This window comes from Anser brachyrhynchus (assembly GCF_964034855.1).
Source record: "Anser brachyrhynchus genome assembly, chromosome: 26".
Lineage (NCBI taxonomy): Eukaryota > Metazoa > Chordata > Aves > Anseriformes > Anatidae > Anser > Anser brachyrhynchus.
The window spans coordinates 5,679,155-5,692,523 of NC_137719.1; the positions used below are offsets into that span (position 1 = coordinate 5,679,155).

At 38.5% G+C, this 13,369-nt stretch overlaps 1 protein-coding gene across 6 annotated transcripts in view; it reads left to right on the plus strand.

Annotated features, from left to right (window-relative positions):
* The window catches only part of UNC5D (unc-5 netrin receptor D), a 211,888-nt gene that overhangs the window by 30,594 nt on the left and 167,925 nt on the right, over positions 1-13,369 (plus strand). For 5 of the 6 annotated variants that reach the window (XM_080568468.1, XM_080568474.1, XM_080568470.1 and 2 more), the window contains one exon: positions 9,743-9,828. The gene's annotated coding sequence lies outside the window, so the exon portion shown is untranslated. The remainder of the gene's footprint in view (positions 1-9,742; positions 9,829-13,369) is intronic. The other variant, XM_080568469.1, reaches the window with a different exon arrangement.

Consider the following 13,369-nt stretch of genomic DNA (forward strand, 5'->3'; position numbering starts at 1 on the left):
AGTGCACAAAATAATCCAAATGAGATAAAACCACTCTCATCAGCATTTTAAGTTCATTTGTATGACCCTGAAGTGTATGAAGAGGGCTTATGCATTTTGTTCTGTCAGTTCGGGTATGAAGATTAGAACAAGCAGTGCCTTAAGCCATCCTAAATGTTTGCAAAATAAACATCTCTGCGACCTAGGAAACAGAATAGTGCTACAGAATGCTGAACAGGTGCCAGACAGTAATCTGCTGGTCGGTTTGTAACCACGGTTCAAGCAAGAATGAAGCTGCCTTTCTGGAAGGCATTCCAAATATAGTCATCTATAGTTTACTTTCCAGAAATAATATCCCAATTAGGAAAGTGTCTGCGCTGCAGGGAAGTATTCCCATCATGGAGCACTCTACAGAATGTCTCTCTGCAGAGTAATGAAGAAAATACAGGGAAAGAGCTGTAGAAAATGCGTAATTTGTAGTAGTTAAAGCTGGAATAGGGCAAGCTGGAGGGCCGTTGCTCAGTGAGTCAGTAAATAAGATTAATTAATAAAATATCGTATGGAAAATTCTGCATCTCAAATGGAGCTACACAATCTCTTGAATGTCTACGCTCTGTTATTAAGCAGTGGAGGAAGGAGCTGGGGAATAGATCTTATTTTGTCCTCCGGCCTATCATTTTGTGTGAGTGCAGGTCAGATCCCATTGGATTTCTAAATAAATCTGGGCTCTTAACAAAGTGGTACAAGGAGCTTTGCTGAATGCTTGGGTGCAATCTCCATAGCAAAATTTATCTGATGCAGCCTTTGGTTTCTTGAAGGATTGCTTCATTTAATCATAACTGCTTTTTGGAAACATTTTAATCAGCTGTTAATCCTCATCTCTTCTTTCACATTAGATAATTATATCAAGATATTTTTTAAAGTGTTCGCTCAAAACCAGTGATCCTGATGAAATTGGGTAAGAGAGTCTGTGAAATGTCATAAGCAGGATCTTTTATTTTGGGAACTGTTCTCTGTGTTTTATTTGACATTACTGTATCACAACAGGCTATTTATGAAATATCTTCTTTCTTTGTGATGCACAATGGGCCAGTTTTGAAACAGCATAGTTGAGGAATCACTTTTTAACACAGACTTTTAAATAACTTTTTAACATAAACAAATAATGCTACCAGATCTATGGAAGAAGGGAGAACAGGGAGAGAGTTGCAACCATCTGAATATCCAAGAATATTTTGTCACCTTGAATTAAATTTCATGCTGATGAGCAACACCAGGGTTCAGTAGCTGGAACTGCTCTTTAAAAGGAAAAAGCCCCAAACCCTTCATATCTGCAGATAGCTAGAAGCACGTGGAGGGTCTAATTGGGACGGCGTAGAAAAGCTATAAGGCTGAGTGTGCTGGATGAAGTCATTCAGCAAAGAACACAGGAGGATATGAAGGAGAACTGGGAGGAATACCAGAGCTATGTAACCAGCAACACGGAAAGCTGCTTAAGAAGATAGCAGTAGAGCAACATGTCCGAGATGATGATTCTGTGTTGCTGTAGAGGACTGGAAAATATGCTGGGGGGAGCATGTCATGAGTTTGGTTATATGGATGTGTGTGGTGTTCTCCATATCTTGAGTGAAATGCATTCTTGGCTATAGTCTGGAGGAATGGAAAATAGCAGTTTTCCGATAGTCCGTTTTCACCCGTTACTGTTTTAGCTCTACGTTCTTATTTATATTCATAAAGACAAATAATAAATCTAATAGCATTCTTAGCAGTATTAGATCACCCCAATAGCTTTTAAGTAGATTTTTGATAAATGGAGACGCTTGTCAAAAATAGCAATAAACAAATTATGCAAACAGAATTAAATATGCATTGAAACCCCACAGACATATCTGAAGAATCTTGTTAGATATAATTGTTTTTATGTTCCACTTTTTCTTCCCTCAGGTTTTGTTACTGTAGATAATACCAATAAAATCATCTTTGCTGTATGATTAATCTGCCTTATGGCTTCTGCAATCACCCAAACCAGTTCATGGTATTTGCTCTGATCACAGTTAAGATATTTCAGGTGAAGACCATGGACCTGTGGGCAAGTATACGTGATGGACAGTGCTGAGAAATGAAAATTGTCTTTTGGGTTTTTACGCATCCTTAAACTTCAGGTGACGTTGGCATGTGATGCACAACTCTGCCTTGGACCAGATGCTGTAACGTCGTAGGGTGTTAAAGGCTACTAAGCTCTGATACCTTGTTCTGTATTCAGTGAGCTAAGCCAGTAAATAGCAAGAAAATGTAGTCCATGAAATGTCTGAGGCACTGTTAGCAATGGAAAAAGGCTTTTACATCATTTTGGTACTTTTTAATTTCTTCCCTTTTAACTATGTGGTCCCGGGCTATTTACTCATCTGTAGCAACACGAAGGATCACAGTCTGAATCCCTTTTCAGTGATTTAAGACAGTAACCGGCCTACTACTTCTCAATTATTTACATCTACTGTTTCTGAAGAGAACTTTGTGATATAAGCAGGAGTTAAGTTTTAATTAATCTTGAATCTTGCCTATATTTCTGTACACCAAGTCACTCTTGTGCTAGCATTAATGCACATTTATTGATTGTAGCAGCCAGCAATATCCAGGGTTTAAATCTGTAAATGAAACAGTTCTGTATTACTAGAGAGGAGGAGGTGCATAAGTAAAACAAAGTAATGAATTAAGCAGTACAAAAACCAACAACTGTTTCCGGCATTAATGTGCAATGTAGGAGACTCCCAGAGCATATCAAGCGAAGCTCTTCAGGGAAATTCTACCAAGTCTCAACTCCTTGGATATCAGAGAGATTATTTTGTGTAAGCCATCTGAAAGGTATTGTAGTACAATTAGTTGTTCAGAGTTGTAGGAAGCTGCTTGCCAATTCTTCATGGATTTCATTTGTAATTTGCTTCAGGAGTGTGGAAGCTGCTTCAAAACCTGTTTAGAGAGAATTCTGCAGAGGTAAGACTATAAATATCCATGTAAGGTTAAGCGGCATTTGCATGGTTGAGCTATTAGAGCAACTGCTGTTTGCCTAAAATGCAATCAAAATTGAATCCTATTCCACTGTGGTCATTTGAAGACCACTCACTTTCTATAGTCTTTAAGTAGGAAACTATCATGGTCTGTCGCTATTTAGTTTGTCGCTACTCAGCAGTTCAGCTATTAATAGATTTATCTAATTACATTCTTCACAAGGTGCACTGAGAAAAGTTACTTATTAAAATTCTACAACCTTCCTTTTTAAATGTATGACTTATTAAAATTGTAATCATTCAATGGGAAACGAAGCATTGGGAATTATATTTACTTATACAGAGATCTACAGCCTTCTGAAGTCAGTGGAAATTTTTCTATTCATCTCAATGACTTTTGCATCAGAGCTGTAAGTTGCAAGCAGAGGCAGCTTCAACCCCTCTTAATTGTTTTCATGTACAAGATGGTATCTAATGGTTATGAGTACTTGCCTTTTCTATTCAGCATGAGATATGCTACACAACAGCTTTGGCAAAAGAAAATGGGACAATCCTGCAGTTATTACAAAAAGGCTATAGTCAGTATTTTTAAAGATGCAAAATGAATTTTGGAATACAGATAGTATTGTAAGTTAATGTGTTTGTATTCATAACTCTTCCAGGTTTTAATATCTTTTGTAAAACACTATCCCAAAGGGAAACTGTGGAGTACATAGGCTACTGGGGTTGTTTTTGACTTTTGAAACTCTTTATGATTTAAATTCTAATTTTGCGAAAGTTCATTCTTATTATTTTCAGAGAAAGTTGAAATGATTGGCCAGTCCCCACATCCTCCATTCAATTTCCTTCCGGCACTGCGTCCCGGACAAGGAGGCGCTGTGCTGGATAGAATTGTGCCATGGTCTTAGTTGATAATGACAAATAATTAATCTCCTTGCTTGGATAATAAAAAACCGAGACGTTATTGCACAGGTTTTAGATATATGAAATCCTTGTTCTGCTGGAGACAGCTGGACCTCTGCCTCAGAACCCTTAGTTTGTGAGGAAATAGCGGAAGTGGTGGAATTAATTGGCTTTGTATTTCCATTGCTCTTCAGGTATGATTAGAAGCTCAGTTCCATTTCTTCTTCTTAGCTGTAGACAATTTTGAAAATCATGGCCATTGTGTCTATTTCTGAAGCATAAGATCTTATCCTGATTCTGTCACATTTATACCTCACTATTTTTTATCCATTTCTCGTATGTAGTGATATTTTTAACTGAGATGCTGAGTTATGCAATAATATATGTAAAATCTCCTTGGTGATATTTTGCAAAGGGGAAAAAATAAAGCTGTCAGGGAACTGATCTTGAGAAATACAAGCTTTATTCTAGCTGCCTTACTTCATATTATGTCCAAGTGCAAATCTTTTGTTACAGGAGAAGAAGACTTTTCTCTAGTTTTATTCACAAACCCCAAATTGAGTCTATTGTTTTGTCCTGTGGTGTAGAGCATTGCAAACATTATGATAGTGGGGTGGCCTTGCATCAGCTAGAAGGATTGGCAGATCTGGTAGTACATAGGAATTTTTAGATAAATTTTACCTGTGGGAAATCTCCAGGTTTTTATTACATTTCTGGAGTAATTGTCCTCCCCTTTTGCTCATTTCTAGAGGGAAAGATAACACCTCTCTTCCATTAATGAGCCTTCTTTTATCTAAATTATTTAAATACAAGGCAATGTCCCTGCTCGTTCTCCTGCAATATAGGCAGCCCTATACCGAAATACTAAGGACACTTCTAAATGAGATTTAATAATATAGTAGGACATTTAGCATATATTAATTAAATATCAGCAGATGGTAAGGAGAGCCCTCGCTGAGAGTGAATAACTACAGAGAGAAATATAACTGCCATGTAATTAAACCAAACCTGCTGAAACAATGAAGGTGCAATTACTTTTTTATTAACACATTACACTTGCGTGCAATGCTGAGGAATTTAATTACTACCTAACTTCAATTACATTCAACTCTGGAGATGGTTCAGGTAACAAAGTTCTGAATCTGAAGACTTGCAAAGTGTGAAGGTGTTTGGGTCCGTGGTACCTCACCATCTGAGTTGTGTGGTAGTTGTACTCTTGTCAGTCCAATGAGCGTCAGCATAGAAAAGAGGATTTGTAAAGCCCTGCTTTTCCATCTTCCCTTTCTGCTTTCTCCTAAACCATGCCCACTGACATCCTCCACTGAAAACCTCTTAGTCTAGCCCCGTCTGGTCACAATTCGATCTGAGCTTAGTTGGGCTGTGTAACACTGGAGCCTGAGGTTGCTGACCTACTGCTTCTGGAGCCTGTAACTGGAGGTAAGTCTGGGAAGGGCGATGATTCCTAGAATTCACTGCTGTTAGAAAGTTCTACGATGTGGAGAGCTCTGCTGTGGATAAGACTGAGGCAGTTCGAGACAACTATCATGAGCCAACCTGAACATTGGTGTAAAATTTACAAACTCTAAGTCATTTGAATTCAGAGAAAATCTGGTAGGATTTCCTCATACCAGATATGGGATGTTTACCTCAAGAATTCCTTTGAATAATTTTCTCTTAGTTAACCACATTAACAAATAGTTCAAAAATTCCAGCTGTTGTAGACCTTCTTCTCTGTACAGTCTCAGCTACTTGAAGAAATTCATATAACATCTTTCTGTTGGTCAGTAATTAACAAAGTGTTTACACATGTGCTTCATTGTATGCCTTAATTTCATCACGTGCTTAAACTTTGTCTTGAATAAGCATGTTTGAGTTCTTCGAAATTTAAGGTGCTGGCTGTGCAAAGGGAAGGCTTGCTGGATGCCCCTTCCATCACAGGGGCAGCCTATTTGCTTGCTCGGGGCCTTGAGTGTGGTTTAGGTGATGGTGTTTGGGGGACTTGCTGGAAATTACAGATTAAACTTCAGTTTTTCATACAAGGCATACAGGAGGACAATGCACCTTTTCCGGCTTTATTTTGAAGACTGAGCTGCATGTTAAGTGGTGTTAAATTCTTACTCTAGACCTCTGCATGCAGCTGAATTGTACTCTTATTTAACAGGTGTTTTTCTAGCTAGTCTTCTGTAAGTGTTCAGTGAAACCTTTGTCCCTCTTACCTAAGATTCATTCAGCATGTTTACAAACTCATCAAATGAAGTATTAATATCATTGCAACTCCTTTTCTGTAGCTCATCTTTCCTCTGAAAAGCCCTGGTGGAAACACTTAAATCACATTTTCCAAAGGAAGATAGCAGCTTGGCTGTTGCTGCTCTTCTGTATTTGTATCACAGGTGTGAAATTGAATACCTGTGAGTTCTGCTCCACAAGCATCAAAGTCCTTTTATCCAGATGAGTGCACAAGGTTATATGACAAACCTCTGTGCTGAGGACCAGCCAGCTTGGAACTAGTGTGACAGGGACTGAAACATCACAACTCCAGCTAACTATTTGGGAGTATTCAGAACAAGTGGATAATGAAATCTGCTGGTAGTCTTCTATGTAAGGAGTTAAAAATTACCACTACATTTCCTATTTCACCCAGGGAGATAGTTATACAGCAGAGAATAATACTTTCCTCTTCCTTTTCTCTTTTCTCTTGCTTAAAACACTAAATTCTGAGAAGGTAAATCCTGAAAATAGCCTCCTGGCCTATGAATTCAGTGGTCCAAAGCTATCAATAGCTGGGGTAGCATCATTTATTTCAGGAAAGACCAGAGGTACGTTTTATGGATTTGAATTCAGCTCCTGTACATTGTAGAGTATTAACTGCAATGCTCTAACGTTTTGCTCTCCTCAGCGTCACATAAACCTCAGACCACTAACGTGCACGGGCCCTTTGATCAGTGGATTAAAATAAAATTATCCACATAGCATTCAAAAGGAATGATACCTGGACTTGCACATCATGCCCTAGCTGTACCTTTGTACCACACTGGTTCTCTCCATCCTCTTCAACAATTTCCTGACATACTTCACTGTTTTGAAGGCTCTCATTTCAGACTCGAATGGAAGAGCCAGACTATTACTGAGAAACCATGTGCTATAAAGAGAAATAGCAGAATGAAACAGAACAATGATTTGTGTGCCCCTTTGCCTCATCTTTGACAGCAGACAATGCTGGATGCTTCATAAAGAAGTCATAATAATTTCATTGTCTTCAGCCAATCTGAAGCATACAGGTAAACCACTTGGCACTGCACAAGTCACTTCTCTTCCTGACTGCTGCTGACAATGAAGAAACAGGAGCATACTGGGAGCATTTGGTAGTTACACAGAATTGTCTTTTAACTTTGCACTTTCTAAACTAAATTCCCTTAAGTTTAATGCATTTTTTTTTTAATGGTAATTGTAAAATTCCACTGTATCACATGAAATAATAAGTAGCATTGGGAACAGAACCCTGGCATCCTGTTCTCAGGAGGAGGGCAAACACCTTGCTTATCTTGGTAGGGGAAACAGACCCTGTGTGATGAATCTTTTTGGAGAACAGCAACACCAAGGTTTTCAGCAATACTCATAATTAATTTGTCCTTTTTTAAACTAGCTTACAACAGACTAGAAAAACTTGTACAGAAATATAACACACTGGCATAAAAATAGGTTTAAGACAAGTACAATCTAGTAGAGGGACAGCAATGTGAATTCCATTTTAAAACATGGGTACTGTGACTACTGTGCTGTGCAGTGGTTCTGTGCATCTCTATTAATGTGGACAGGACTCAGACCTGACAGATACTGACAGCAGCATATTATGGTGTGAAGATCAAGTAAATGCACTAGAGATAGTGTTGAAACGTCTTTGTCAACTCATCATTGTTAGGTGCAGACCAAAGCAAATATTTTTTTTTTCAGTCTAATTGTTTGGATATCACATTAATTGCTCTATTTAATAAGCTATTATTAATGAATACTGGGAGAAATGCTAACATATTTATTAGGTACATATAGCACAGGAAACAAATCTTATTTTTAATACACAAATCGGTTGCACCTTATCTCTTGTTTCACAGGGGATTTGTTTAACCAAGACTGGCTGATATTAGCAGTCTCTTAAATTGAAAAATTGCAATTCATTCTCCCACAACTTTGATACAAGTCTTATCAGCACAAGGAAGTGACAAAAACATATCTCTTCTCCAAGACTCTGTAAGGATCAGCTGAGCAGCAAAAGAGACTTCATTTTGGAGCTCAGAAGTGAAAATAATAGGTGAAAAGCTTTGTCCTTTATTGAGAGCAAGGTTTCAGACGCAGTGGTTGATGTGATATTCAGGTTTGCCCCTACTTATCAGCATGGCTGCATCATCTTTTTGCCTGTGCTCTGACTTGAACTAGTGCAGTGGTTCTCAAACTATGAAAGGTGTAGGGAAAAAAGGGAATGCAGAAGAATAGCTAACTAGATGGTTATTCGTTGTGCTGAGCCACTCCACTGTATATTGTTAATAATTAATTACTTCAGCTTAGGTCTGGATCCAAGCTTCGTTGTCTTCAGATGTGCATTGAATCTTGGTGGCGGTGTTATAACTTGTGATGCAGTTTTAAGAGCTTATTTACTCAACAACTGATGGCAAACAATCTTCAAAAATCTTCAGAAAAGCAGGGCTCAGAATATGTGAGCCAACATTTAAGATCTGGCCGTCTACAATATTTTTACATCACATTTCAGTTTAAACTTCATTCCAGCTAAAATGTGTAGCACTGCCTTCCGTATCTTTTAAAAGAAAATAGGAAGGCCCATGTCTTAGTTATCTAAGATGGGCTCTGACTGTATTGAGGGAAATGCATGTGAGGTCTCTTTCCCTCCTATAGCGCCTCAGCTGCACAGAGACTTGAGTGGAGTTATTCGCACAGAATGGAATTGCTTCAGTTCATTCAAATTGGGATCACTTCTCCTCTCCTTTAAGGGAAGAGAACAGATAACTCCATTAAAGTGACATTGTATTAATGGTGGATCATGTCAGCTAATAAATAGTCAATGCTTTACATTGCCACATTAATTTTTTTCTTTCTGTTTAAATAGCAGCACAATTTGACTCGTGTGTGTTAAATCTTCTCTAGTAGATGCTCTGAGCAATGAATTAAGTGTGAAAATCAGAGTAGCATTCTGGAGAGGAAAGGGAATTGTCAAACTCATTTCTGACAAGTGCCTGGATGAGGATCATGACAGTTTGCATGTAAAAGCTGTGCTGGATAGCAAGCTGCATGGGCCATCAAATTCGAGGACCAAAATGGAAATGAACTTGTAATTTTTGCAAAACACTTTTCCGTATGATAAGTATTATTTTTACCCTAACTACTACCATCTTTGTTATTTTATAACCAACATGAAGAAGCACATTTCCTTTTAGTTTTATTACTCTAAAAGGTATTTCGTTTTTCTTTCTATCATGCAAAATTCAGGTTTTACAACTATAAAATTCCAAAATGTTTTACAAGTGGCCCTGATCCGGCAAAGACCTACCCATCTGTTTAGCTGAATAATAATAAGCATTTATATTCCAATAGTGCCCTTTACCTTGCTTGGGCTGTACACGGAACCATCTGCTTCAGATTGACTGTCTTTCAGACTGAGCTCCCAAAAAGCCCTGACCTTGTAATCTCATCTAAGCCTTTGACCTTGCAGAGCTTCTCTGAATGAAGGATTAGGGTCTGCCACACACAAGGCAGCTTGTGAAAGCAGGGTTTAACATCGCAGATTTGTAATTGGAGTCAATGAAGTTTTTCCTGAATATGACTTGAATTTCTGATTTGTTTTTCAGTAAGACAAAGCAAGAAATGGAATGCACGTTCATCCGCCCCATGTGTCGTCTTGTCTGAAAGCCTCTTGGTCAACTAAAGCAGTAAGGTAAATATACTTCTGGCTGTTAGATTGGGCTGTTTATTCCACACACTGATTTTTCTCTCTTTCCAAAGAGTAAATGCATTTTATTTTTCATTATATAAGGCTAGAAAAACAAGTAAAGCTATAACTACAAAAGGGAGTACTTCCAACAAGCACACAAGCAAGAAGATTGCCTACTGAGGCATGTGTTTGATGGTAAATGAATTGTATTTGTGAATTGCCTCCTATTTACTGTAAGGCTTTCAACAGTAATCGTTCTTGAGCTAAATTACATTATCACAATAAAGTTAAAAGGAACATGATTTCTTCAGCCAAACCTGCTTAGTCATTAAGCACCCCAGTTGCTTTGAAGCGTTCCTGCAGCCCTAACTAATAGACGATAACTTTCAGACTCACCAACGTGTGGCCCTGCCTTTCACAGAAACATTATCGATGAAGTGTGACGCATGCAGAGCACACATGTGGAATAACAATGCAATAAGCCTGCTCGGTCTTTCCAATTTGAGACTGGCTCGTCTGTATCTTGATGCCTCTTCACTCTAGCACCATGAAGAACTAGCTTACTTGAAGGATTTAAAATTAGTTCCTTATCCCCTGTATCCCTGTCTCACATTCCTTTTCTTAGCCCAATATTCTTGTCAGAGCAGAGAGATGGAGAATTTTGGCTGTTTCTTAAATTTGGTAACTGCAGTTCTCAGAAGAGTCATTTAAATCTTTTATCAGTGGACCCTGATTTCTTCTTTGATGTTAGAATCTACAAGAATAGGGGACATAAAACTCTTCCAACCTATCATATCTTGAGGTCAAACAGTGCACCTTCAGAGGTGCCTCCCAAAGTAGAGGCCTCTGGCAGATACAGACTATGACTCTAGTCTGTCAGGTGATGTTTTTAAAACTGTTGCAGGCCCTTTGACTCTGCAGATGTGAGATGCAGAAAACTAGGGACAAATATTTAACAACAATCTCTTGTATTGATCTGGTTGTAGTCATGCGTTAAGTTAACAACAAATTCTCTTAATTGTGTTTTTGGTTTATTTTCTGTGATAAATTGTTTTCTCATACTTTATAGCTCCTTAAACGTTTTTTCTGTAGCAGTGTTTGCAAACTCATAGGATGTGATGCCTGAAAAGTTAGACAATGGAGGAGATATTATAAACTATAATTGCATGTAATTGCTGCTTTGTAAGTATTCATGGAGGAAAGAAAAGGCTTCCTTATTCTTTCAAATGTGAGTTTCAGCGTATAAATGTTTGTCAATCTGTCTTCTTTTCTATTTTTTTTTTGTTTGGTCTGTTTGTCCTAATTGTGCACTGAGAATGTTTGCAGGCTGTTCTGCATGTGATACCCAGGGTGTGCAACAGTCAGAAAGTGCTCGGAATCGCTCTCATGGTGATACTGTGTCTTTCTGACTTTTGGTGAAACTTTGGGAGAACTTAAAACATTTCATCCTGCAAAGCAGTTGATTGCTTTCATGCCTTTTAAAACGTAGTTTATATTTTTGCAGTTTTTTGTTGTTGCACAGACAGAAGTTGCCTTTGATTCAATTCTGCCCTTAGAAACGCTGAGGAACATGGCACGGTTATTTGTTCTCATCCAAAATTTGGCAAGTGTTCTAAATTAAGGGAAAACCATATTGTCTGCCTTTGCTATTGGGTTTTTCAGGGTAGAAACAATAATCAAGTTATGTTCTCAGTCTTTCACAACAGGTAAAAGAGAGAATGCCTGAAAGCGAATGGAGTGCATCTGTAGTGGTTTGCATTTAACACTGCTACATCCTGTGTTGTCCCTTAAAACAATCAGTATATTAAATGCTACCTCTTTGAGACAGGGACACTATTATTTTGCAGTGGTGCAGAAGACATGAAGAAAGGAAAATGCATTCTAAATATTTCAGGCTGCTATTTCAAGCGGTCCTGGGTGGCAGAGGCCTGTCTTGCTCTGGTCAAAACAAGTTACAGAAGGAATAGTTGGCATAATAAAGAAAAAATAGCTGGCAAAGTGTGGCAAATAATCCCCATTTCTGATAATCTTAAGATGTTAGAAAGCTTTCTAATGCCTTTGCCCTTTTATGTGTTCCTAGCATGTTTCTCTGCTCCACGTAATTAGTGCCTGTCTTCTGCTGGGAAAACAGAAAGCTCAGGAAGGAGGGGCGAACCCTTGAGATAATGTTTAAGCAATAAGTTCCCAGTGTTTTACTGAGAATCCAGCATTTCTGTTATGTAATTTCCCCAAGCAACCGGGATTTAGTCAGTGTTCCTAGTTGTAATTAAATGATAAATCCTGGCATGGACAGCATCCAACACAGAGTAAGTCAGTTGTGCTGAAGCACAGCAGGACACGAGATGCGTTTACGCAGGAAAACAATCCAGCCTGGGAGGCTGAGCCCTCCTGGCAGAAGCCAGACAACAGGCAGACATCTCGGCGTAGTAACACAGGAGCTGTTTGGCAAGCAGAGAGTTTCAGCCATTTTCTACATGTATGCAATTTTCTGTGAAACATATTTATAAGAGGGCTTCATGTTTCATCGTCGGTGTGAATTATTTACAGAGCGCTTTATCGTTGTTGCTACTGCAAGGAGAAGCCACGCTAAGAGGCTGTCGATTAGTGAAGATGCATTACGATGTAATTGTTGCATTACAGATTTCCCTCCACCATTAAAAAAACACTTCATATCAGTCAGTCAGCCGTTATAGAATACTTTTAATAGAAGTGTGTATTACAAGAAGCCTATATGCATTTCAGCCTTTCAGCTGTGTTTCACACATCTAGAAATCACATAAATAGTCTAAAGAGGGAAGACACTAGAGGAAAGCTAAGAAAAGAAGGCAGGGTAACAGTCTGTTCAGTGCTCAAAACAAAACAGAAAGCGAATAGATAAAGACACAAATGTATTACTCTGGAATGCCATCTTGCATTGTTTTACGTAGCTGTTTTTCAATTATCATGCAGCTTCCAGTGTTGAAAATAAGCACAAGGCAGTAACATGAGAACATATGGCCCTTACCAACAGCGTGATGTTCACTGATATGTTCCATGGGCTAACACAGAGCACTTGGCAATGGATTTTAGTGGATCCAGGATTTGACCTAGACATTTTATTTTATTTTATTTTATTTTATTTTATTTTATTTTATTTTATTTTATTTTATTTTATTTTATTTTATTTTTTGCATTTTTGTACTTGAGAAATGGAATTTGATCTATTGGTTGGTTTTATTTTGTTTGGTAGTTGTACTGAATTTCTGTGAATTTACAAGTATGAACAACGTTGTCACTATAAACCTTTCAGGAGAGTGCTTGCTCTCTGAAAAACGTTCCGCTCGGTTCAGTAATGTTTCTGTGACTCTCTTAAAGCTTACGTTGCTTTCTGAAAGACAATCACTTTGTGGTTGAGTTTACCAGCCTGGGCCCAGGCCGGCACTGCAGCTCAGCGGCGGGCGTCGTCTCCTCCTCTGCACAGCAGCAGGTTCAGCTGCCATCAGGAGTGCATTGCCAGGTCTGAGGCTTTGAATCCACCTTACTCTAAACTAAAGCTGACCTCGTG